The following is a 27,673-nucleotide window of genomic DNA, read 5'->3' on the forward strand; positions in this document are numbered from 1 at the left end:
TTGCTGGATCAACCTTGCCCCTTTTAAAAGTCAAAAATATTAGTTTTTGACGATCTTGCTTGACTATAATTTTAATGCAATGTATGGATGACCTTCAGGAAAGTGAAGAAGAGATGCTAGCTAGGATCTCAAAGAAGAGATGGGGGGAGAAGCTAATGACATAATGATCAGAGAAAGAAACCTAGTAAGCAGTAGTGGGATTCAGCACACTTAACAATCGGTTCGCAGAAAATGTGACCATGCACACATGCATGTGTTCACACAGCTTCCATACATGCACCTGCTCACACAGATTTCATGCATGCACACACTTATAGAGCATCCATGCATGCGAATGCCCGCACAGCTTCTGTGCATGTACAGCTTCCACCACATAGTGAGGGTCAACCAAGCAGTCGTTCAAGGCATGCTCTACTCCATCTCTGCTATCTGGGGTAGCAGCTGCTTCTCTTGCTGGGAGACAGAGAGAGAGAGAGAGTCTCTTTTGCAATTTAGTAGCTGTGAGCCATCACTTTCTTCTAAGTCCCATCTGGAAAGCGTATCGCACAGAGGAACAGCAGCCATATTGAATAATATTTCTTAGTGGAAATAAGATGCTAAATTTCACAAGATACACTCTCTCTCCCAGCAACAGCAGACAGAAACAGCTGCTGACCCGGAGACCACATGGAGCATCTCCACAGGAAAATGAGTCCCAGCAAGGGATAGCTGCAAGATTTTCCCTGCAGTGCTTTAGATGAGAAGAAACCACTTCTGGTGGGTAACGTGTGGGCAGCAGCTCTGGGACAAGGCTGTAGCCAGGAAATGGTGCATTCTCCGACTCAGCAAAGGCGGGCAGGAGCAGGCAGCAGCCCCAGAGCAAGACCTCAGATGGGGAATAGCACATTCCCTGGCCTGGCCAAGGTGGGTGGTGAGTCAGTGGAGCTTCAGGTCAGGGCCACAGCATTTCCAGACCCAGCCAAGCCAGGCAGGAGCAGGAAGTGCCTTCGAGGCAATTCCACAGATGGGGAATGGTGCTTTCCCCAACCCAGCAGAGGTGGGCGGAGGCTCCAGGGCAAGGCTGCAGCCAGCAAATGCCGGGTACCTGGGCCCCAATCTAAGGCGAAGGATGAGTGAGCAGCATTCTTACCATGGGTAGGCAGGGCAAAGCTAGCTGGTAGTCGATTTTACCGGTTCTCCAAAGTGAACCAAATCAGAATAACTGGTTTGCTTGAATCTGTCTGAACCGGCTGAATCCCACCCCTGTTAGTAAGTGCAATTAAAAATGACAAGAAGAAGGTTGTACTATTTGAATTGCACGAGTCTTTTAATGGACCCTTACAATAAAGTAGAATGATCTCACCTAGCCTTTTTTCCTGTCTGGTTTAACTGGGATGGATGATGTTCTGGGGGGGAAAAAGACAGCTGTCTATGCTTGTGCTATATAAGAAGTGATAAACCATGATTAGAAATTGATGGGTTTTAAGAAGATTTATTTAACCGAGAAGGAAGCAAAGCATAGTATGATTATATATGTCATTAACCCAATAATTTCATTTTGGTGTGATACTTTCACTTTGTTTGGGTTTAGCTGATAACTGGTATTATTAATAGCCATCTTAGATTTTAATGACAATCACTTAAAAGTTAAGAAGGTGAGATGTTATATGCAAATACAGGAAATAAGGGAGGAATCTCACATCTCTTTGAAAAGGCAAAGACAATGTAATGGCCTTGGTGTTCATGGGGATGTCTCTGATTGACGGGTGGAGGACGAAATACACCATCCTTCATTTGGACTTACAAATCAGGAAGTCTTTCTGCAACCCATTAGTGAAGGAAAGATTTATTGTTGAATAGCTTAGATCAGTGTTTTTCAACCAGTGTGCCGCGGCACACTAGTGTGCCGTGAGACATGGTCAGGTGTGCCGCGAAGCTCAGAGAGAGAAAGAAAACAAGAGAGAAAGAAAGAAAGAGAGAGAGAAAGAAAGAATGAGAGAGAGAGAGAGAGAGAGAGAGAAACAAGAGAGAAAGAAAGAAAGAGAGAGAGAGAAAGAGAAAGAAAGAATGAGAGAGAGAGAGAAAACAAGAGAGAAAGAAAGAAAGAAAGAAAGAGAGAAAGAAAGAGAGAAAGAAAGAAAGAGAGAGAGAGAAAGAAAGAGAGAAAAAGAGAAAGAAATAGAGAGAAAAAGAAAGAAAGCAAGAGAGAGAAAAAGAAAACAAGAGAGAGAGAGAAAGAAAGAAAGAGAGAGAGAAAGAAAGAAAGAGAGAGAGAGAAAGCAAGAGAGAGAAAGAGAACAAGAGAGAGAAAGAAAGCAAGAAAGAGAGAAAGAGAGAGAAAGAAAGAGGGAGGGAGGGAGGGAGAAAGAGAGCAAAAAAGAGAGGAAGGAAGGAAGAGAGAAAGAAAGAGGGATGGAGAGAGAGAAAAAAGAAGAAGGGAGAGAAAGAGGGAGGGAGAGAGAAATAGAGCAAAAGGGAGGAAGAGAGAGACATTTTTTTTGTCCAAACTTTTTTTAGCCGCCCCCCCCTCAATGTGCCCCAGGGTTTTGTAAATGTAAAAAATGTGCCATGACTCAAAAAAGATTGAAAATCACTGGCTTAGATAATTCTCTGGATCCCGAGTTTTATTAAAATGGATCACTGAAAAACTTGATGGTTGTAAGAATTGCACCACCCACTTTTCCAGCTATTTTTTATCCCATGAGAGACCCAGAGTTTTGGATGTTGCAGGGGGAATGATTCCTGTTACAATTCGTCACATTTTGATTATCTTCCTGCTAATTCTCCAGTGATTTCCACAATAATTGCCTTCAGGGTAAACAACAGACATGAACAAAATGGTTTGATAACTTGTTCCAGACAGTCTGAGTGTTTCTATGCCTTTTTCCCTCTTGCTGCTCAGAATGAGGCCTCATGAGAATTTGTTTTCATTTCCTTCAGATATAAAATGTTAGGTGAGCTCTTGAATAAGGCAAATCAGAAAATTTAGTCCTTGGTTAATCTTAGACATGTTTGATGAGAACAAGTGACTCTACCAAAGATGCCAACTATGCTGATTATTCTTCTGCTTTTGCCTTATATAATTACTGGAGTGCTAAGGTTGGAATGTCCCTTGAATTTGAAACCGGACAAAGAAATGCTACTGAATTACTATAGACCAGGAGAGCATGTCATCAGTGGGATCACCCATTTCCAAGTTAGATATGACAATTTACATTTTTGGTTTCACAAATCTCCCATTGTTTATTGGCATTTGTAAGTTTCTATGGTTGAAAGAGGTACAGCCTCTTTATTTCTTGTGTATGGGAGATTGTGCTGTGAGATTGATTATAGAAGAAAGATAAGATGGGTACAACCAAGATATATGAAGAAAATCCATTGGTAGCTCATATTATAAATGGAAATGCAATGTCAATGAATGTGGAAAGGTTATTTAACCTGTTCATCTTTCTCTGCTTTAATTAATCATTGTTAAAGGAAGATTTGAAATTCATTTTGTACTTTCCAAGATTCTATATTTACTCTTCATGCAAGGATTACACAGCTGATGCTGAATATTTTTGCAATAGGTTTTCTCTGTTACTTCCTTGACATTGGGGAAAAATATCATATTCCTAAGCGTAAGTGACTGAAATGCTCCTCAGTCTGGATAAGAAAAAAAATGAGGCCAGGGGAGTGAAGAGAGTGGTGTGTGTGCAATAGTGGGCTCCTATGGGTATGGTCAGGTACGCAGTACCGGTAGCAAAATTTTTATTTTTATTTATTTTTTTCCCTTCTGGGATCTGGGTATGTTCTTCCTATTGCAGTAAATGAGGTTGAATGTGTATAATTTTAGAACACTTGTGCATGCATGTGTGTACATACACTACTGCCCAGATGTGGGGGAATGCAGTGGGGTACCGAAAATGGAGCTCCTACCGAGAGCACCCAATTTGGACTGAAAGATGTTGAAAGAAAATGCAGGGCATCCTGCATAAGCCACACCCACAGTGTGTTAGTAAAAATTTTGGTAGCCCATCACTGGGTGGATATAAGAGTCTGAGCAAGGGGGTAGGTGGGTGGTGGAGGATCCTGAGATTTATTTATTTAATTTTATTTATTTATTTATTTATTTGTCAAATAAGTATAGTATTATAGTACATATTAACATAATATAACGTAAGTAAAATGTAATAATAGAAAGGATAATAAGACAGTAGGACAGGGACATTAGGCACATAAGTGCACTTATGCACACCCCTTACAGACCTCTTAGAAAAGGGGAGAGGTCAATTGTAGATAATGTAAGGTTTTTACTTGTTTGGGTTTGTTAGTTCCCTAGCTCTAATACTGACTGTCCCAATATAGTTCTATTTTGCTCTTCCTCACTAGAGAATGTGTCCAGCTGCAGGTAAAGGCTTGAAAATATATTGAATATATTTGCAGGGAGAATAAATTGACATTTTGGTGAGTGTAAATCATCTAAATTGGGTTTGAAATCAGCAAAAAAAACCCTTCAGAAATTAGACCCAGATATTTTTTGCTAAGTATTTGTTACTATTACAATCAAAAGACAATCTTTTAAATATGTCGTTCAGACGGAATATACGGTGAAAATGTAATGTATTCATATTTCCAGAAATAGTTTAGAGTTCTGGAAAGCCATGTCCTTCCATTTTGCCTTTGAGGAAATTAACCAAAATCCCCAAATTTTACGCAATGTCACCTTGGGCTACAATATTTATGATAACGGTGTGACCACAAGACGAACCTCTGAGGCTTTGTTGGATCTGCTATCAAAGGGAGAAGCAGATGTTCCAAATTATTGCTGTGGAAAAAAGAGAAACACTCTGATGGTACTTGAAGGAGTCAATACAGACATGTCCATTTATATTTCAAGTTTGCTGAATCTCTACAAGATCCCTCAGGTAGATCACAGGTGGGATTGCTTGGCCATTTGACAGGTGATAGATTTCACATGATCTGCACCAAAACTTGGGGAAGATTCAAGAATCTGAATTAGATGGAAATTACATAAGATTTTTGTACGAATGTTCTTGTTCAGATTGGAGGATTCCATGAGCTCTTTGAGGAAGAAAAATGGTTGGGGTTATGGTGGTGAAAGTTGTGATGGGAAAACTGCAGGGTTTGAGCTGGGAAGTTCTATCCTACCTTCCTTCTTTGGGACCTACATACCAGTAAAATTGGACAGAAACTCAGCAGCAGGAATACATTCTGCTGGACACTGGGAATAAAAATACAATTCTGACTGTACCATGTTTAGATTTTTCCCAAAACTAAGCCAAATTGCTGGAGATGTACAAACCCGAGCGGAACTTTTTTCCATATGTGGTGGACTTGTCAAATAATAAAAAAATTATGGAGCAAAATCAGAACCTGGATATATGAAATTACGGAAATTAACCTCTTACTTAAACCAGAGATCTTCTTATTAGGGATAATAGATATGAAAATAAAGAAAAAAGAAAAAACATTATAACAGCTAGCAGAATAACAATAGCCCAAAATTGGAAAAGAGAAGAGGTACCAACAGACAGAGACCTGATTAAAAAAATATTGGACTGTGCCGAATTTGATTCTTTAACACAAAATTTGAAAGATAACACGGAAACAAAAAATATACCCACATGGGATAAGTTCTACAATTGGATCAACGCAAGGGAGAGAGATAAGGAAAGAAATAAAATAAAATAAAATAAAATAAAATAAAAAACAAAAACAAAGAACTGAACAAAGACATTCATTTAACAATTGCAATATTTTATTTATTCGCTGACTCCTTCTCAGAGACCAAAATCAAATATAACTATAACAATTATAATACCAAACACAACATTTAGAAAAGGAAATCTGAGATCAACAATTGTACAAACTTAAAGAGATAAGATTTCGCTGATACAAAACCCGGGAAAATAAAATAAAATATAGCTGCAAACTGGCAGCGGGGGGGGGGGGGGGGAAGGGGTGTATGGTGTTACTGTTTGATGTGGCATGTTGGATTCTACTGAAAACGATGATCATACGCGCATGACATGAACATCTTATTTTGTCAATACTGTTCTGTACTGTCTTTTATATTTGTAAATATTCAATAAATATTATTTTTTTAAAAGAAATTCAGTCTTGCAGAACAGGCAGCAATTCAACAACATATATGCAATCCAGGTTAAAATATTTTATTTATTTTTAGAGTTGGAAGAGACCCTGTAGATTATTTAGTCCAACCCGCCACTCAAGCAGGAGTCCCTACACCATTTCAGATAAATATCCATTCAATGTCCTCTCGAAAGTCTCAAGTGTTGGAGCTTTCACAATCTCTGCAGGCAAGATGTTTCACTGGTTGGTCGCTCTTATAGTCAGAAACTTTCTCCTTTTTTCCAGGTTGAATCTCTCCTTGATCAGTTTCCATTCATTATTCCTTGTCTGGCCTTATGGTGCTTTGGAAAACACTCTGACCCCCACCCTCTTTCTGTGGCAGACCCTCAAATATTGGAACACTGCTATCATGCCTGGCCCTTCTCTTTGCCAGACAATCCATGCTCAGTTCTTGCAACCGTTCTTTATATTTTAGTTTCCAGTCCCCTTATCATCCTGGTTGCTCTCTTCTGCACTTTCTCTAGAGTTTCAATGTCTTTTTTGTAGTGTGGTGACCAGACTGGATGCAGTACTCTAACTAGGTCTAGTAGTCTAACTAGGGCTTTATAGAGTAGTATTAATACCTCCCTACTCCTAGATTGTATCTCTCTATTAAAGCAATTTAGGAATGCATTGGCTTTTTTGGCTGAAGCTGCACATTGCTGGCTCATATTTAGGTGGTTGTCCATCATGACTCCAAGATCCCTCTCGCAGTCACTGCTATTCACTGTGGTTTATATGTATACCTTTGTTTTTTCCTCACCTAGGTGTACGATTTTACTTTTTTCTGTTTTGAATTTCATTTTATTTGATTGGGCCCAGTGTTCACATCTATGAAGATTCATCTGGATCCTGAGCCTGTCCTCTATAGTATTACTCCGAGTATATTATGTCCACTGTATTTTGCTAATCTATTAATATGGGCATATTGTTGAAAAATGAAATGAGATTGGTGTGTCATGATTTGTTCTTAACAAACCAGTGTTGGCTGTTGGTTATTACAGTAGTATCTCTAGATACGAGTTTAATTTGTTCCAGAACCGAGCTCGTATGTCGATCAACTCACATCTTGAACAAATGCCTTTAGACTTTATTTTTCCCCGCCGAGATAACCAGAAGCAAGGATTCTTGCGCCCCCTAGTGGAAGCTCGGCTCATATCCTGAATTTGAGCTCGGGTGTCGAACAGAAATTTTGCTCCCGTCGTGGCTCGTAACTTGGAATACTCGAATGTGGAGCAGCTCGTATCTAGAGGTACTACTGTATTTGTTTTTTTCCAAGTGGTATTTTCCCAGATATTGATGATTGATATGATTGGTCTGTAGTTAGCTGAGTCTCTTTTTAAAAACCTTTTTTGTTGATGGGGACCACGTGTTGAGGGGGACCCCTGTGTTCCAGGATTTTTAGAAGATGTGGTGCAGTGGTTCTGTAACATCTGCCCATTCAATAGGACTCAGGGGTGTAGTCCATCTGGTCTTGGTGATTTGTATTTGTTACAAACTAAACTAAATTTAAGCAAGACTGTTTCCCTTCTGAACATAATGTCACCTAATAGGGCATTTATAAAAAATTACAGATTGGTTTAAATGGGGGTTGGAGGGCTGAAGTTTATAAATATTGCAAATTTGCAGGAATGTAAAAGAAAAAGTATTTAGAAAACCCACACTCTCTCTTTTTTTGCCTATTTTAAAATTTCTTTTTGCTCCCTGTTAAATTTAATCATTTCCTATTTTGCTTTTTTTTAATTTAGCAGGTACAAAAATGTCCATATACTTTTAATATTGATATCTGTGTATGAACGCATGAAGAGATAAAAGATGAAGGGATATATATTTATTATGAAAAGAAATGATGGAAATTACAGTAGAAAATAATTTATCTTAAGACCAAAACAATTATTGCAAAATAAATACTATTTGTTTAAATTTTTCATTTAAATAATTGATTTAATTCTTTAATTTAATTTAACTATTTAAAGATAAGTAAAAAGTTGACCTAGTGCAACATTTAGTTCCAATAAATGTCACTCATTTAATCTTCTTTTCAGGTCCGTTCCGCTTTCCCCCCCCTGGTTTTGAGGGACAGAAAACAATTCCCATTTTTTTACTCCACTTTTCCCACAGAAACAAATCCGTATCTAGGAATCCCTAAAATCCTCCAGTATTTTAAGTGGACATTGACTGCACTGCTTGCTGCAGAAACCGAAAATGGAGAGAAATTTCTGAGATTCTTCACACATATACTTGACCAGAATGGCATTTGTGTTGTTTTTACAGTGACCTTTTCAGAATTTGGATTTTATTATAAGGAGAAGGATTCTGGTCTTATATACAGAAAAACTAACATCTTTATTTACCATGCTGAGGTTCAAACCTTCATGTCTGGATTTTTCGAAACACTGAATTTCCTGAGGAGCAAGAAGGGATACCTTGAATGGAAAGTTTGGATCATAACATCCATTTCGGACCTCACTTTCCGGTTATTAGAAATTGCAAAGTTCAGTGAAAAAAGCTACCGTATCTTTTCCTTTCTTAGTCGCACAAATAAAAAAATAAATTTTGATGAACAGCTTGGGTCTTTAACTGAGAGAATTGTGGATAGAATCTATTCCTGTTCCTATTCAAAGCATGCCCCATCCGTGAAAGGCTGGACAAGGTGCAGAGAGAGAAAAAAACGGAGACGTCTGTCTCAAGAGTTGAAGGAAAGGATTCTATCCATGGATGGCTATCACATTTACCACACAGTCTGGACAGTTGCACATGCTTTACATGCAGCTTATGCTCTCCAATCCCAGCAAAGGGCCATAAAGAATGCAAACAGATCAGGAGTTCAACAACTGCAGCCTTGGCAGGTACAGTTTTAGGCTGTTTTATGGAGATTTGACATAAATCAATTATTACATTTAATTTATTTTTATTTGATTTTATGAAGATGGGGAAAAATATAGTCTCTGGATTCACTTTAAACTGGCAGAGCTTCTTCAGCTTGCCAATTAATTAATATGGATCTGGTTGCCATAACTGAGACATGGTTTAAGGACTCCAATGAATGGGAAATATCCATACCAGGATATACATTGTATAAGAAGGATAGAGTAGAGAGAAGGGAAGGTGGAATAGCCATTTATGTGAAGGAAAGTTTAAAAACAACACTAATTCAAAATACATGTGACTCTCTGGGTTTGCATGGAAACTAAATAATTGGGGTGATCTATAGGCCTCGAGGACAATCTGAGGATTATGACAACAAGATGGTGGATGAAATTACCCAAATAGCACTAAAGGGAAATATTGTGGTTATGGGTGATTTCAACATGCCTGACGTTGATTGGAATATCCCTAGTGCCCTTACATGCAAAAGTAAGAATATAGTAGAGGCCCTTACAGGAGCAGCTCTGGCATAGCTGTTTAAGACACCAACTAGAGGGGAGAATATTCTAGATTGGGTTTCAGAGGTTAAGGTGGGAGAAAATTTAGGTTCCAGTGACCACCTATGTTTGTAAAAACTGATTGTGAGCAATCCTATGCTGCAACCAAGGTATTGGATTTCAGAAAAACAAAATTTAATGAAATGGGGGAATATTTAAATAATGAATTAAAGGGGAGGGATAAAACAGCAGGAGGAAGCACCCAGTGGTCTGTACCAAAAAAGGCCATCTTAAAAGCCACTGGACTGTATGTAAGCAAAAAGAGGTGATAGATAAGTTAGTGAAGATTGAACTTAATCCCTTGATATTTCAGTGGATTTGAAGCTGGCTGAAGTGTAGACATCAGAGGGTTGTTATTAATGGTGAATATTCTGAGCAGAGACTGGTTACAAGTGGTGTGCCACAAGGGTCTGTTCTGGGTCCTATTCTTTTTAATATGTTTGTGAATGACATAGGGGAAGGTTTGGTAGGGAAGTTTTGCCTATTTGCCGATGACTCTAAAAGGTGCAATAGGGTTGATATTACTGGAGGCATCTGTAATATGGCAAATGATTTATGGGTGAACAGTGCAGTCAGGTGGCAGGGAAAGCAAGTAGAATGCTTGGCTGCATAGCTAGAGGTATAACAAGCAGGAAGAGGGAGATTGTGATCCTGCTTTATAGAGCGCTGGTGGGACCACATTTGGAATACTCTGTTCAGTTCTGAAGACCTCACCTACAAAAAGATATTGACAAAATTGAATGGGTCCAAAGACAGGCTACAAAAATGGTGGAATGTCTTAAGCATAAAACTTATGAGGAAAGACTTAATGAACACAATCTGTATAGTCTGGAGGACAGAAGGGAAAGGGGGCACATGATCAAAACATTTAAATATGTTAAAGGGTTAAATAAGATTCAGGAGGGAAGTGTTTTTACTAGGAAAGTGAACACAAGAATAAGGGGCCAATCTGATGTTTGTTGGGGGAAAGATCAGAAGCAATGTGAGAAAATATTATTTCGAAAGAGTAGTAGATGCTTAGAACAAGCTTCCACCAGACGTGATTGGTAAATCCACAGTAACTGAATTTAAACATGTCTGCGATAAACATACAGTGGTACCTCTACTTACGAACGCCTCTACCTATGAACATTTCGAGATACCAACCGTGGTTTTTTGCCTCTACTCATGAACCATTTTCAACTTACAAAACCTTGCATCTCTCTTGGCGGCCACTGCTGCCGCCCCCCCCCCCATCCTGCTGCCAAAATCCCCCCTAGGTTACTGCTTACTTCGCCCCATCTCGCTGTCAAAACCACACATCCAGACGCTTCCTATGCTGTTCCAAATCGCCTTCAAAATCACCCCTCCGAAAGCTTCCTATGCCACCCCAAATTGCTCCCAAACTCACCCCTCCAGACTCTTCTTACACCACCCCAAATTGCTTCCAAAATCACCCCTCCAAAAGCTTCCTATGCCACCCCAAATTGCTCCCAAACTCACACCTCCAGACTCTTCTTACACCACCCCAAATTGCTTCCAAAATTACCCCTCTAAACGCTTCTTACACCACCCAAAATTGCTTCCAAAATCAATCCTCCAAAAGCTTCCTATGCCACCCCAAATCACCTCCAAAATCACCCCTCTAAAAAATTTCCTATGCCACCCCAAATCGCCTCCAAAGTCTTCCAAAATCACCTCTCTTTTCAAAATGCCTCAATTCTAATTGCTGCCTTTCTTCAATCAATTTGCCTTCATTAGGACCTCGATTTGGGATGGCATAGGTGATTTTGGAGGCAATTTGGGGTTGCATAGGAAGTGTTTCGAGCAGTGATTTTGGTAGCGATTTTGGGCAGCATAGGAAGCTTTTAGATGGGTGATTTTGGGAGTGATTTGGGATGGCATAGGAAGCGTTTGGAGGAGTGATTTGGGGAGCGATTTGGGGTGGTGTAAGAAGCATCTGGAGGGGTGATTTTGGAGGAGATTTGGGGTGGTGTAGGAAGCATCTGGAGGGGTGATTTTGGGAGTGATTAGAGGTGGCATAGGAAGCTTTTGGAGGAGTAATTTTGGAGGCTATTTGGGGTGGCATAGGAAGCATCTGGAGGGGTGATTTTGGACGTGATTTGGAACAGCATATGAAGTGTCTGGGGGGGTAAATTTAGGAGCAATTTGGGGCGGCATAGGAAGCTTTTGGAGGGGTGATTTTGGGAGCCACTTGAAGTGGCATAGGAAGTGTCTGGTGGGGTGATTTGTGGAGTGATTTGGGGCAGTGTAGAAAGCTTTTGGAGGGGTGACTTTGGGAGTGATTTGAGGTGGCATAGTAAGCATCTGGAGGGGTGATTTTGGGAGCAATTTGGGGTGATATAGGAAGCAGCTGGAGGGGTGACTTTGGGGGCGATTTGGGGTGGCATAAGAAGCATCTGGAGGAGTGAATTTGGGAGCAGTTTGGGGTGGTATAGGAAGCGACTGGAGGGGTGATTTTGGGAGTGGTTTGAGGCAGTATTAGCCTTCATTAGGACATCCATTCTTTGCTTCTCCTCGCTGTCTGTCTCCACTCCATTAGCCTTCACTTCGTCCATCCACCACTTTTTTTTAAGCCTTAAAGTTTGGATTGTCCTAATGGGTTTGCACACATTATTTGCTTTTACATTGATTTCTCTGGGAAAAATTGCTTCTACTTATAAACTTTTCTACTTAGGAACCTGGTCACAGAACAAATTAAGTTCGTAAGTAGAGGTACCACTGTAGTATTATTATTATTATTATTATTATTATTATTATTATTATTATTAATTAGATTTGTATGCCGCCCCTCCCCATCCTAAGATAAAATACAGGAAATAGTTTAAGGGCAGACTAAATGGGCCATAAGGTCTTTTTCTGCTGTTAATCTCCTGTTTCTATGTTTCTAATATAAGCATTTATTATCTGACTGAGCAGGAAAGCTGTCATTTCCTTTAAGATCCCCCATTTGAATGAATTTCTCTTTCTATAACCTGTCTTAGAAGATGCAGTCTAGTGTTTCAGTCTGGAAATTTGAAGAGCAGTTGATGTGTTGAGTACAGCTGTTTCTTTTAATTTTCCTTTTTTTACTACCTTGAAGTATAATGATGTTTCTCTACATAACATAATACTATATCACTTTAGGGTGAGGAGAGGTCAGTTCAGTCATCAAGGAAGCTTCTATGGCTTAGGGAAGCTTCTATGGCTTAGAACAAGTAGCTGGCTTTCCCATCTCCTGGGCCTTCATCTTCTCTAAAGGTTACTATTTGGCAACTAAGCTATAACAGAAATGTGCCCTTCTTTTTCCGCAAGTGCTTTTTTCTTACCTTTTTTCATAATGTCTTCTTTCTCCTTAGTCCACAAAAAAGACAGTTGTAAATTATGTTCATCTGCATCAGAGTTGGGTTTCAGCAGGTTCTGACCCATTCTGGAGAACCGATAGCAGAAAATTTGAATAGTTTGGAGAACCAGTAAATACCACTTATGACTGGCTCCGTCCATCTCTTATTTGCCTCCAGAGTATCAGTTGATCAGGAAGGAATGGAAATTTTACAGTATCCTTCCGCTACCAAGCAAGTCCACACCATGCCCACCAAGCCGCACCCACCAAGCCACGCAGTCGTAATTTTTTTGGAATCCGACCACTGAACTGCATTGGTGGTACAGTAGCCTTGCATTCTTCATTCTAAAACCATCTGAAGGAAGTTTCCAGATGTCTCAAACCTATTTGGGTGGGTTACCCATAACATGAAAGGGAAGTCAACTTTGCTACCTCCACAGGTGCGGCAGCAAAATCGTGAGAAATTTCCTGACAGTCAGGAGTAATTTCCTGACAGTCAGAATGATTGATCAGTGGAACAGCTTGCCTCCATAAGTTGTGAATGCCCCAATAGTGAAAGTTTGTAAGCAGATGTTGGATAACCATCTGTCTGAAGTAGTATAGGGTTTCCTGCCTAAGCAGATGGTTGGACTAGAAGACCTCCAAGGTCTCTTCCAACTCTGTTGTTGTTGTGGTTATTGTTGTGGTTATTGCTATTGGTTAGACATGTTCTGGTCAAGAACTGAACTCAATACAAAAATAGAGACGATTGAGATAGAACCCAATCTTATCTCTGACCATAATGCTATAAAGATAACTTGGAAAGGACAAAAACAGTGCTATAGATGGACAAGAAACAAGATTTTAAACAAAAACTTCAAACAGTAACTAGCTTTTTTTCCAAGAAAACGTTAAAGAACACACTAATTTACAAAATCTTTGGGATACAGCCAAAGCAATTATAAGTGGAGTTGCGATTTCATATATGGCTAAATAACATTTTTTAAAAAGGGAAAAATTGATAATTTAGAAGAAGAATATAAAATACTAGAAGAAATCTGCAAAAACAACTGCAAAATAAAGATCTAAAACAAAAGATGTCCTGGATTAAAAATCAAATTAGCTTGTTAGATAAAGAGAAACTAGCTCAGCAAATCAAAAGTACCAATCAATATAACTTCAAAAATGCAAAGAAACCTAGTAAACGGCTAGCTAATAAATTTAAAACACAAAAAGAAAAGAAACTAATTAATTGTCTTAAAACAGAGGATGGGGAACTATTCCATGATCTGGAAAGGAAAAAACTCATAGTCAGAGACTTCTATAGTAATCTTTATGATAATCAAGAAAATATAATTAAGGAAATACAAAACCAAAAAATACAAGAAATCTTAGATCAGGCCTGTCTCCCAAAAATACCAAATGAAAGTAAAGAATTATTAAATAAGAACATTTCTATCACTGAACTAAAAGAGACAATAAAAAAAGAAAAAATAAATAAAGCCCCTGGACCAGATGGTTTGCCAAGTGAATTCTATAAAGATTTACCACCAAAAATAGGAGAGATCCTGCTAGAAGTCCTTAATGAAGCTTTAGAGAAAGGCAAAATTCCCCCATCTTGGACAGAAGGAAATCTGGCCCTAATAGCCAAAAAAGATACAGACCCAATGGAAATAGCAAACTATAGACCCATCTCTCTTCTAAACGTGGACTATAAAATCTTTAGTTCCATACTAGCAAATAGAATAAAAGGCTATTTAAACCAATTTATACATCCTGACCAAAATGGTTTTCTCCCATGGAGACAACTAAGGAATAATATAAGAATGATACTAGACATTCTTGAATACTATGAAATTCATAGTGATAAAGAAGTGGCCTTAATCTTTTTAGATGCCCAGAAGGCCTTTGACAATGTATCTTGGAACTTCATGATTAAACAACTAGAATACATGGAGTTTGGCCAAAATTTTATAAATGCAATTAAAGCCATATATACTCACCAATCCGCATATATTATTCTCAATGGAGATGTCACAACTAAAATATATATCCAAAAAGGCACAAGACAAGGCTGTCCACTTTCACCCCTACTTTTTATTCTGACGCTAGAAGTTCTAACCAGAATTATTAGGAAAAATGATGAGATAAAAGGACTAAAATGTAAAAATGAGACTTATAAATTACAGGTGTTTGCTGACGAACTTGTATTTATCTTAGAAGATCCATTAGATAAAGGCCCAAAATTACTTGCTATCTTAGAGAACTATGGCAAGGTGGCAGGATTAAAAATCAATAAATTAAAAACCCAAATTCTAACAAAAAATATGAAAGAACCGCAAAAAATTAACCTGGTATCAAAATTGGATATTCAAATAACCAAAAAAATTAAATATTTAGGCATCAACATGACAGCAAAAGTTTCTAGTTTAAAAGAAGAGAAATATGATAAATTAATTGATAAAATTCAAAAAGAGATAGAGAAATGGAAGAAATTGCAAGTCTCTCTATTGGGAAGAATAGCGGCCATTAAACTTAATATACTACCAAAAATTATATTTCTATTTCAGACAATCCCAATCCACTTTAAGCAAGACTTCTTTATAAAATTGAACAAATTAACTAGCTATTTTATTTGGCAAAATAAACGTCCCAGAATCCGACTTAAATATATGCAAGAAAAGAAGGAAGAAGGAGGCCTCACCTTATTAGGAAATCTTTGATACATACCTGGAAAAAATTAGGAATCAGCTATATAAAGGAATCCCAATATGGCATGTACCTTTAGAAGCTTATGTACACCCTAACTTCCATGAAAAAATAATATAATAAGATATAAAGACATAATAAATACCAAAGGAGAAATTAAATCAAGAGCAGAACTAGAATCTTTAGGTCAAAAAACAGAATGGTGGGAATATCTACAAATTAAATCGAAATTTAATAAAGACAAAAATACGCCTTGCATTCTTCATTCTAAAACCATCTGAAGGAAGTTTCCAGATGTCTCAAACCTATTTGGGTGGGTTACCCATCACATGAAAGGGAGGTCAAGCCACTGAGAAATGAGTTTCCTATTTTCTCCAAATGATTCCTTTCTCTTTGCTATTTTAGCTTCACCCATTCCTGCACATCTCTCAATATTACAATAATTCCATAGAAGGAATCTATTTGGATGAGAAAGGGGACCTTGCCGCTGACTTTGACATCATGTACTGGGTGCGGTTTTCTAATTGGTCTCTTTACAAAACTAACATTGGGAGCATGGAAAGAGAGAGATGTTCAGAAGACAAGTTCAAGTTCAGAATGGATCAGGATGCAACCAGAAGGGCCATACAGGTCGATGAGGTAGGGAATAGAATTAATTTTATATCCACATATTGAATATCTATCAAAAACAGCATCACGGCTTCCAGTTCCGGCACTGATATGCAGGCAGCTTGAGCTCCATTCAATCCTCCCCCAGAAAGCCTGCTCCGCAGCTCATAAAAACAAAAATAAGGTTCCTAGCAGGTGGGAATTTCCACAGCTGGTGCCTCTGTATTTTATGGAATGTTATCTTTTATGGAGCGGACACAAACCTAGAATCACAGCTGAACAGAGTACGAGGAATACAATGACTCTCTCCAAAATGACACCTCTTTCTCCAGATCTGAAATCTCAAAGACAACAAACCTCCCAAGCAAAAACTTTAATTATCGAGCAAGATTCTCAAACTACATTAATCCTTGAAGCACTGGATTACAGAAAAATGGCAATTGAAGTTGCTAAACTGCTTGCTCCAGACCTTAAAGATACCATCACAAATACAATACAAGAGACACTAAATGCTATAAAAGCTGATGTAACACAACAGGGCTTGTGCCTTGAAGAAACAGACAAATGCTTGACTACAATAGAAACAGAAGTGGAGGAAAACTACACATGTTTAAAGTTGTAATCCAAACAACTACCAAATTACATGAACGTATTGAGGACTTAGAAAATCACTCCAGAAGGAATAACCTCTGAATGGTAGGTCTTGCAGAAGATATCCCTGCAAAGAGATTGCGTGCCATTTATGAAAAGGACTTATCTACTGCTTTGGGTCTTCCTCACCCTTTTAAAATAGAAAGAGCCCATAGGATAGGGGTGATACGCTCCAAAATTTTGGACAATGCAAAGACAGGCGCTGTAAGACCTAGACAGGTCATAATGAAATTTCTAGACTATGTGGAAAAAGAATTGCGGAGAACCTATAGAAATCACAGAGACCCAGTTAAAGTGAGAGGCTGCAAAAATCTCCTATTTGCAGATTATTCAGCAGAGGTAACAAAAAAAAGATTTAATGGAATATTCTCTACATTAGCAAAACAAAAGGTTGCTTTTTCAGTTACTTTATCCGGCCATTTTAAAAATTAGAAATTATGATGGCTCTTTTACAATTTATAACTGCAGAAGAAGCTCAAAGACATCTACCACCATCTAGTGATAAGATAGAGTAATGCAGCCCAATATCTCTTCTTGAAGACCAAGATACACAGCAATCCAGCTCTCCAATCAGTCCAGACCAGGATTTACCATCAACTCTGATATCAAAGGAGCAAGGCTGAAAAGAGGGAACTCCATGCAACAAATTTGAAAACCCCCAGACTACTCCATTACAAGATGAAGACTGGCCAGCTTTGGGACAAAAGCCAGCTTCAGTAGTAAAAGGCAGACCTTCCAAGGCAATCTACAGTTCATACAATAGGAACTAAATTATCTCAGATAAGCCACTTACTTTCCACCATCCGGCAGGGACATTCAACAATTTACAACACATGTTAGACTTTGAGTACTCATTCTTCAAGACGAAGCTACTACTTGACTGAAGATGGCACATGGAGAAGGGAGGTTATTATATTCTTACCAGTTCAAAGTTAATTGGTTACATTTTTTAGAAGTTTAAAGGGGGAAAAAAGCTGTTACATATAAATACTACAATTATTGGGAGGGAAGAAGAAGATGGCCAACTGGTAGCAGAAAAAAGAGAAGCCATTTTAAATTTAAGGAAACGTTTAATAGAATCTTGGTTAACAATCTAAAAATCCCAATACTTGCAAATTCCAAGATGTTTGTCACCTAATGAAGCCATTACATACCCTAACATAAAGAATATGAATAAAATAATAACTTACGAAAGGGGAGGATTGTGGGGGCAGTTCTAACCTCCAGGGGGAATTGATTCCAGAGGGCCGGGGCGGCCACAGAGAAGGGTCTTCTCCTGGGTCCTGCCAGATGACATTGTTTAGTCGATGGGACCCAGAGAAGGCAAGGTTTTTCTGCTTCTGTGCATGCCAAAACACGGGGGCACCTGCGGCTCCGTGCACAACATTGCTAACTCCACAGGTGTGGCAGAAAAATCGTGAGAAATTTCCTGACAGCCAGAACAATTGATCAGTGGAACAGCTTGCCTCCAGAAATTGTGAATGCCCCAATAGTGAAAGTTTTTAGGCAGATGTTGTATAAACAGATTATTTTCTCCAGGTTTCCTTATTTTCAGCCAATCATGTTGTACCATGTCCAAGTTTTAATTCTGCAAATCAAAAATTGGGACAGTGTTATGCTTCAGTTTGCTTCTGTTATACTTCACATTTTCTAGGGGCATCAAATCTGCCTTTCTCACTAAATGCTCCTTTTCTTTATCTTCAGCCCCTGCCAAGTTCTCGGTGTGTGGATAGCTGCCTACCTGGATTTGTCAGGCTCCTGGACCCCATAAAGCCAGTTTGCTGTTACAGTTGTGTTCCTTGTGCAAAAGGGACCATCTCCACTCAGGAAGGTGGGTGACCCTAACGAGAAAAGTTGCCCATGTTTTTTTTTTGTTTTCAATATTCACAATGATTTCTCCCACTTTAATTGGTTCTTAGCTTATCTCTCTTTTTTTCACACTTCCAAATGAAGGATATATATTTTCCCCAAAGATCGGGAGTTGATAAAGTGAACATTAGGACAGGGATGGTAGGCATTCTGGTGCACTTATGGAAGTCCCTTACATACCTCTTAGGAATGGGGTGAGATCAACAGTGGACAGTCTAAGGTTAAAATTTTGGGTTAAAGGTTAAAATGAAACCACAGTCAGGTAGTATATTCAAGGCATTGTCCACTTTGTTTGCTGAAGTTGTATTTTCTGCAATCTAGTTTGGAACAGTTCATTTTAGGTTGGTATCTATTGTGTGATCATGTATTATTGTTGTTGTAGCTGAAGTAGCTGTTGACAGGCAGGACATCACACCAGATAATTTTATGTACTACGCTTAACCCATACCAAAGTTCAAGGTTGTCTAAACCCAGAATTTCAATCTGGTGGAATAAGGTATTCTGTTGCAAGCACAGGAGTTGAGGACTCTTCTCGTGAAATATCTCTGGACACGTTCAATTATATTATTGTCTCTTATGCAATGCAGGTTCTAGACAGCTAAGCTATATTCAAGAATTGGTCTAGCAAATATTTTGTATGGTCTGGTTAGTAATGTAATATTACTAGAGAAGAAGTTATGCAGGGGGATACTAAGAAGCAAGTGGGGGCAGAGGAGTGCTGGAGGTGGGCTCCTTGCAGGGCCCTTCACAGGGAGCAATTCTGTGTGGGGCTCTGTCAGCCACCAGTCAACAGGCAAGCAGAAGGCCACATGGAAGGCAGAAAAGTATGTTGGAACAGCAGGGAAGATAGGTAGCACACTACTCCCTTCTCTGTACCCTTGCCAAACTCGATGGCCTTCCACACAGCTTTCATAATGGTCCCCCAGGCACCTTTGCCTTTCAAAGTTGGTATCCAGCCCAGCATAGTTACTCAAAAACAGTTGAATGCCATGTTTTTGGAACATAATTCAACATTAGGTTAATTTCTTCATCATTGAAAAAAATTCCACACCAGTGAAGAATGTGGATGTTGTATTTGTTCTTTGCAGATGCTGAACAGTGTGTGAGATGTCCTGAGGACCTGTATCCCAACAAGGATCGTGATCAGTGTGTTCCTAAGGTGATAACCTTCCTTTCCTACAAAGAAGATCTGGGGATCATCCTTATTTCTATTGCTTTACTTTTCTCTTTGATCACCACCTTTGTTTTAAGTATCTTTGTTAAGCACAAGGAAACTCCAATAGTCAAAGCCAACAACCGGGAACTGTCCTACCTGCTCCTTATTTCCCTCCTGCTTTCTTTCTTGTCCTCCTTCCTTTTCATTGGCCAACCAAGGAAAGCCACCTGCCTTCTGCGACAAGCAGCCTTCGGCATAATTTTCTCAGTGGCTGCCTCTTCTCTCTTAACCAAAACCATCATGGTAGTGATGGCTTTCCTAGCCACCAAGCCAGGAAATAGTGTGAGGAAATGGCTAGGGAAGCCTTTGGGTAACTTAATTGTGCTTTCATCTTCTTTTGTCCAAACTATCATCTGTGCTATCTGGTTGGGTACTGCCCCTCCTTTTCCAGACTCAGATAAGCATTCCCAAGCAGGAGAGATTGTCCTGCAGTGCAATGAAGGATCGGTTGCTATGTTTTATACTGCACTTTGTTATATGGGCTTCCTGGCAGCTGTCTGCTTAGTGGTGGCATTCCTGGCCCGGAGGTTGCCTGGGGCCTTCAATGAAGCCAAGTTGATTACCTTCAGCATGCTGGTCTTCTGTAGCGTTTGGGTTTCCTTTGTGCCCACCTACCTGAGTACCAAGGGCAAGTACATGGTTGCTGTGCAAGTCTTCTCCATCTTGGCCTCCGGTGCTGGGCTGCTGGGCTGCATCTTTTTTCCCAAGTGCTACATTATTCTTTTTCGACCTGATTTGAATATAAAAGAACAGCTTACTCTGAAAGGCAAAACAGAAATGTGACTTTAAATGTGCACAACTTGGCATCAGCATGAAACCCATTTTCTTATATCCTTTTCCAAATATAAATGTTTAGATCAAACATGATAATTTCTTAGAGAAGCTTATTACATCTGTTTTATACTTACATTTTAAAAAATACCATACTTGTTAAAAAAATAATATGTTCCTTTAAAAATTGGTAGAATCAGAACTCTACATTTATTTTTCATAAATATATGCAAACCAGGAGCAGGTTCCTCTTTCCTGCCTACTGGTGCATTGCGTGTGCATCATGACAATTCACACATGCACTTGCTATGCTCATGGGCACATCACGTCCCTTTGTGCAATTTTTCTTTTGCACAAGTGCAGTAAGAGCTGAAATCTTGTGAGGGGATTCTTTTTTACTTGTATGCAAAAATGACCAAAGTAATGGATGTGTCCCCTCACAAGATTTTGCTTCCGCACGTGCTACCATGTTTATTATTTTTATTTTCAGCAATAACAATTAAAATTGATAAAACTTTCTTTAGTGAGGTAAATAAAATAATGAGAAAATTTATTTGGCAAGGGAAGAGACCAAGGATTAGTTTAAAAATGTTACAAGACACAATAATAAGAGGTGGCTTTGGATTACCTAATTGAGAATTGTACTATCAAGCAGCAGTAATAACATGCATTAAGGAATGGATTATGCTTAGAAATAAAAGACTTTTAATATAAGAAGGACATTACTTAGTTGTTTTATTAAATTGGATTGTTACATGTTGTTTTTTTATCATTGTTGTTAGCCGCCCTGAGTCTGCGGAGAGGGGCGGAATACAAATCCAATAAATAATAATAATAATAATAATAATACTTGCAAATTGGATGGCATGCATTTGTTTGGTATGAAGGATATACACAGCTGTAAAATACACAGCTACTTCCATAAACTTAGTATAAGGAAATAGTTAATGGCAGTTTGGGAAAAGATGAAAAAATTCCATATTGGATAGCAACAATAGAAACACATCCTGTTCTACTAGGAATAATATTCCAAGGTATAGAGACATTATATTACAGGCAAATAAGTTAAAATCAGCAACATAATTAGAAAAGCAAGGATTAAAATAGATTTTTTTTTAAATGATACGAAAAGGACATTAAAGCAGAAGGGATTAACTTTGAAAAAACAAAATGAGATGAAATTTTATTTGGATTAGATGAAAAGTTGATAAAGAAATTTTATAACTATTAGAATTTGAACAGGTGAAAGAGATTATGATAAAATGGATGATGCATATAGGTCATACAATCGATATGAATGAGTGGCAGCAATTATGGGAAAGGAATTACCAAATGACAATGTCAACAGCATTTAGAGAGAATATATATAAGTTGTTTTATAGATGTCATATGTCACCAGAGAGATTAGCAAAAATGTTTAAGAATATATTGATAAAATATTGGAAATGTAGCCATGCATCTGGCTTTTTTTTTTCATATGTGGCGGACTTGTACCGAAGCTAAAAAATATTGGATAGAAATTAAAATATGGATTGAGAAGATATTGAAATAGAGTATTGAGTTAAAACCTGAAATATTTTTGTTCGGTATCTTACCAGCTAAATTTTAAATTTAAGAAGAAATAAATTTAATTGTTCATATAGTGACTGCCGCTGGAATTGTATATGCTTGAAATTGGAAATTGGATAGAATAACAACAGACAGAGAAGTCTTAAGGAAGATTATGGATTGTGCTGAATTGAAAAGACTTACAATGAAAATTAGAGATAAAGAAGATTTGGAGTTGAATATCTGGTGGAAATTTTATGAATGGATTGAAAATAAAAATAGATAAAATAAATAAGTATTTTGAAATTAATGTAAAAGATAAGAAGATTAGAAATAACATGGTAGAAACCTAGTTGTTGAAAAGAGAAATGGTGGCAGCATTAGAAATATCATGTAGCACAGACTTAAAGGAGTTAAGATCTATGAATAAGAATATTGGAAAGTGTGAAAGATAGATGTAATTTCTTTTTTACTTTTTTACTTTTATATTTCCTGTGCATTGTTTTTTCTTTTCTTTTTTTCTATTTTAGATTACAGTTATCCTTTCTGTTTATATACCAAACAGATTGGCTATTAGACTGCTAGTTTATTATATAAGATGTTTTTACATATGCACCATTAGATATTGACTTATGTGTATATTCATAGATATGATTGATAATGATGATGTATGTGTTTCCATTTATGTATATTTTAAGGTGGAGAAAAATAAAAAAAATTATACCCCCAAAAAAGATTTTGCTTCTGCACATGTGCAAGAAACAAAATAAAGCCATTTAAAAAAAAAAAGATGGTGTTGTGCAACAGACGAGTGAAGACGGCCCCGGAGCTGTCACACGCAAATTGCACTATCCACGGGGCGCTGTCGGAATGTCTCAGTAGGAACCCATCACTGATGCAAACTCATATAGACACACAAACTATGTAAAAAATAATAATAATTAAAACTTCTGCAGAAATCAAACTCAATATTTTGTGAGAAATTGGCTATTGTCCTCTGATTGCATGTATGTATGTATGTATGTATGTATTTATTTATTAGATTTGTATGCCGCCCCTCTCCGCATCATAGATCTAGATATATGTATGTATGTATGTATGTATGATGTATGTATGTATGTATATGTATATATATGTCTGTGGGTGTGTGGGTGTGTGCATGCACGTGGGTGGGTGTGGGTGTGTGGGTGTGTTGAATCACCCTGGTATACTGAAGGAACATCATAGCAAGGCCATTTTCAAGACAGTTAATTTATTCATAGCTGACAAACTATATTCTCTATGTGTCAAATGTTTTTGCTGAATTTGAAAATTAAGGGAGACTAGATAGATCTATTTCAGCCTTATTTTGGCCTCATCAGCTAGCCAAACCCTCACTGGGACTTGAACTTGCAACCTTTACCTTGTAAGGCAGAGAATTAAACTCTACGTTACAGTATCCAATCCCTTCAGCTCTGTACCAAGTAAGATACAACACAAAAACATGTAACATGTTAACATATTACTGCAATGGCCCAAATTGGAGTTTCTGAAGCTCTTTTGTCTCTTTACAATAAAAGATCAATGGTTTAAATGATCAATGATCAAACACAACAGGCTTCGTGAATAACTTATGTGAGTCCTTCCAGAACATAACTCACGTCATCCTGCCAATTGCTCTCCTTTCAGAGGGATATATGTTGGTCATTGAACCCTCATTTAACAATCCCCTGGCAATTCAGCCGAAGGAGAGAGATTGGGCTGACCTATTAAAGGAGACTGATCTAAAATATACTTAGAATTGATCTCTATTAAAACACTTGCTACTCACACTAGTGAACAACAAACAGCTAATAGGACATTTAGATCTGATTCCCCTCCCATATCAAATTGAAGAGAAAGAAATGTTGAAACCGAAGCAAAAAAAAAAATGAAAGAAAGGAAAAAAGAACAGAAAATTATAATGCCTTGATTTTACTTGTAAATTCATATAATCAGAGGTTCATATCTTCTATCTTTGTCCTTTAGTGATGGAACTTGTGTTGCAGCTCTTCAGTTTATTCACATCTATAATGGAATGCTTTTTAGTTCAATGCTTTTAAAAGAGCCTGCATTTTTCAGTAGCGGTTAGAGAGTATCTTTAAAAATAAAGGAATAATTATGGTAATGAGGAACTCTAGTTCTTGAATTAACAAGTACCATAGTTTTATAAAACAGAATAAACCTGTAAACACCTTGCAATTTTCCTAATAAACAGGCACAGCCATTTTCTGATTTCTCCATCTCACCCATCTCAGTAGAAGTACTCCTCACTTACTGACCACAATAGAGACAACTCAATCACTCTAATTGATGTCAGACTGCACTTACCTATAGTGGCAAGCTTGATTGCCATTGTGAATTGATTCCGCCAGGTCAGTAACATATTAACATAGTTGGAAGGGATATTGTAGGTCAATTATTGACTTTGCTTGTCAAAAGCCAGATACAGTACTTGCTTATTTGGATGACATTCTCATCCTCAGAGGAAGAATCAGAGGGCAGGATCAAAGTTTGAGATATAGAAAAACCCTATGGTGGGGGTTTCAGACTCAAGGCCTGGGGGCTGGATCTGCCCCACTGTATGCTTACATGAGGTGCATCCTAGCATATTTTCCTTAACATGTTTTCAGGGACCACCCTGAAAACAGCCACACAAGGACAAACACAACCCTCATGCAGCCCTCAATGTAACTGAGTTTGATACCCCTGATCTAATGAAATATCTGTTTATTCTACATGAGGAAAACCTGGGCCAGATGAATGGTATTGTAGACCATTAAAGGATTTTGTTTCTGCAAAAAATGATCTATTCAGTTTATGAAATTCTGGAGCTGTGACAAAAAGTACTGGTGAGGAGGAAATATTTCCTTATTATAATCTTATCTCATTATTTAATCAGGTAACTATCAAGACCACCAACAATACTGCTGCCCTACAAAGCGACCTTGACTATGTGTCAGAATGGTTGAACAATTATCACATCTCAATTAACAAATGCTCTGTCTTATACATTGGCAAGCAAAATCAGAACACTAAATACAAGCTGGGTCGATACGACTTCATATATGACCCTTGCTCTGTCAAGGACCTAGGAGCATTCATCTCAAATGATAGAAGCACCAGAGCTCACTTTAACAGCATTGCCAAAAAAGGCATTAAGAGTTGTTAATCTAATTTTGTGAAGCTTCCTCTCTGGCAACACTGTACTGCTAACTAGGGCATACAAAACCTTTACCAGATTAATCCTCAAATACAACAAATCTACCTGGAAGCCACATTGTATATCAAACATTAATACAATTGAGCTGGTCCAGAGATATTTCACAAGAAGAGCACTCCACTTCTCTGCTCACAATAGAATATCTTATGCCACCAGGCTTGACATTTTGGGCTTGAACAAACTTGAACTATACCGCCTATAGTCTGACCTAAGCATAATACACAAAATTGTCTGCTACAACATCCTACCTTTCAATGACTACTTCAGCTGAAACCACAATAATATACAGGTATTAACTGATTTGATCTGCAGTTTGCTGGATCAACTTTGCCCATTTTCAAAGACAGAAATATTAGTTTTTGACTATCTTGCTTGACTATGATTTTAATGCAACGTATGGATGACCTTGAGGAAAGTGAAGAAGAGATGCTAGCTAGGATCTCAAAGAAGAGATGGGGGGAGCAGCTAATGACATAATGATCAGAGAAATAAACCTAGTAAGCAGTAGTGGGATTCAGCACACTTAACAATCGGTTTGCAGAAAATGGGACCATGCACACATGCATGTGTTCACACAGCTTCCATACATGCACCTGCTCACACAGATTTCATGCATGCACACACTCATAGAGCATCCATGCATGCGAATGCCCGCACAGCTTCTGTACTTGTACGGCTTCCACCACGTTGTGAGGGTCAACCGAGCAGCCTTTCAAGGACTGCTCTACTCCATCTTTGCTCTCTGGGGTAGCAGCTGCTTCTCTTGCTGAGGGACAGAGAGAGAGAGTCTCTTTTGCAATTTAGCAGCTGTGAGCCATCACTTGCTTCCAAGTCCCATCTGGAAAGCGTATCGCACAGAGGAACAGCAGCCATATTGAATACTGTTTCTTAGTGGAACTAAGATGCTAAATTGCACAAGATACACTCTCGTCCCCAGCAACAGTAGACAGAAACAGCTGCTGACCCGGAGACCAAATGTAGCACCTCCGCAAGCAAATGAGTCCCAGCAAGGGATAGCTTCAAGATTTTCCCTGCAGTGCTTTAGATTAGAAGAAACCACCTATGGTGGGTGTCGTGTGGGCAGCAGCTCTGGGACAAGGTTGTAGCCAGGAAATGGTGCATTCTCCGACTCCGCAAAGACGGACAGGAGCAGGCAGCAGACCCAGAGCAAGGCCTCAGATGGGGAATAGCACTTTACCTGGCCTGGCCAAGGTGGGTGGTGAGTCAGTGGAGCTTCAGGTCAGGGTGACAGCATTTCCAGATCCGGCCAAGCCAGACAGGAGCAGGAAGTGGCTTCGAGGCAAGTCCACAGATGGGGAATGGTGCTTTCCCCAACCCAACAGAGGTGGGCGGAGGCTCCAGGGCAAGGCTGGAGGCAGGAAATACCATGTACCTGGGCCCCAACCTAAGGCGAAAGATGAGTGAGCAGCATTCTTACCATGGGTAGGCAGGGCAAAGCTAGCTGGTGGTCGATTTTACCGGTTCTCCAAACTGAACCAAATCAGAATAACTGGTTTGCCTGAACCTTTCTGAACCGGCTGAATCTCACCCCTGTTAGTAAGTGCAATTAAAAGTGACAAGAAGAAGGTTGTACTATTTGAATTGCAAGAGTCTTTTAATGGACCCTTACAATAAAGTAGAATGATCTCACCTAGCCTTTTTTCCTGTCTGGTTTAACTGGGATGGATGATGTTCTGGTGGAAAAAAAGACAACTGTCTATGCTTGCGCTACATGAGAAGTGATAAACCATGATTAGAAATGGATGGATTTTAAGAAGATTTATTTAACTGAGAAGGAAGCAAAGCATAGTATGATTATATATGTCATTAAGCCAACAATTTCATTTTGGAGTGATACTTTCATTTTGTTTGGGGTTAGCTGATAACTGGTATTATTAATAGCCATCCTAGATTTTAATGAAAATCATTTAAAAGTTGAGAAGGTGAGATGTTATATGCAAGTACAGGAAATAAGGGAGGAATCTCACATCTCTTTGAAAAGGCAAAGGCAATGTAATGGCCATGGTGTTCATGGGGATGTCTCTGATTGACGGGTGGAGGACGAAATCCACCATTCTTTAGTCCTTGATTTAGACTTCCAACTCAGGAAGTCTTCCTGCAACCCATTATTGAAGGAAAGATTTATTGTTGAATAGCTTAGATAATTCTCTGGATCCCGAGGTTTATTAAAATGGATCACTGAAAGAGTTGATGGTTGT

This window comes from Erythrolamprus reginae, chromosome 2 (assembly GCF_031021105.1).
Source record: "Erythrolamprus reginae isolate rEryReg1 chromosome 2, rEryReg1.hap1, whole genome shotgun sequence".
Lineage (NCBI taxonomy): Eukaryota > Metazoa > Chordata > Lepidosauria > Squamata > Dipsadidae > Erythrolamprus > Erythrolamprus reginae.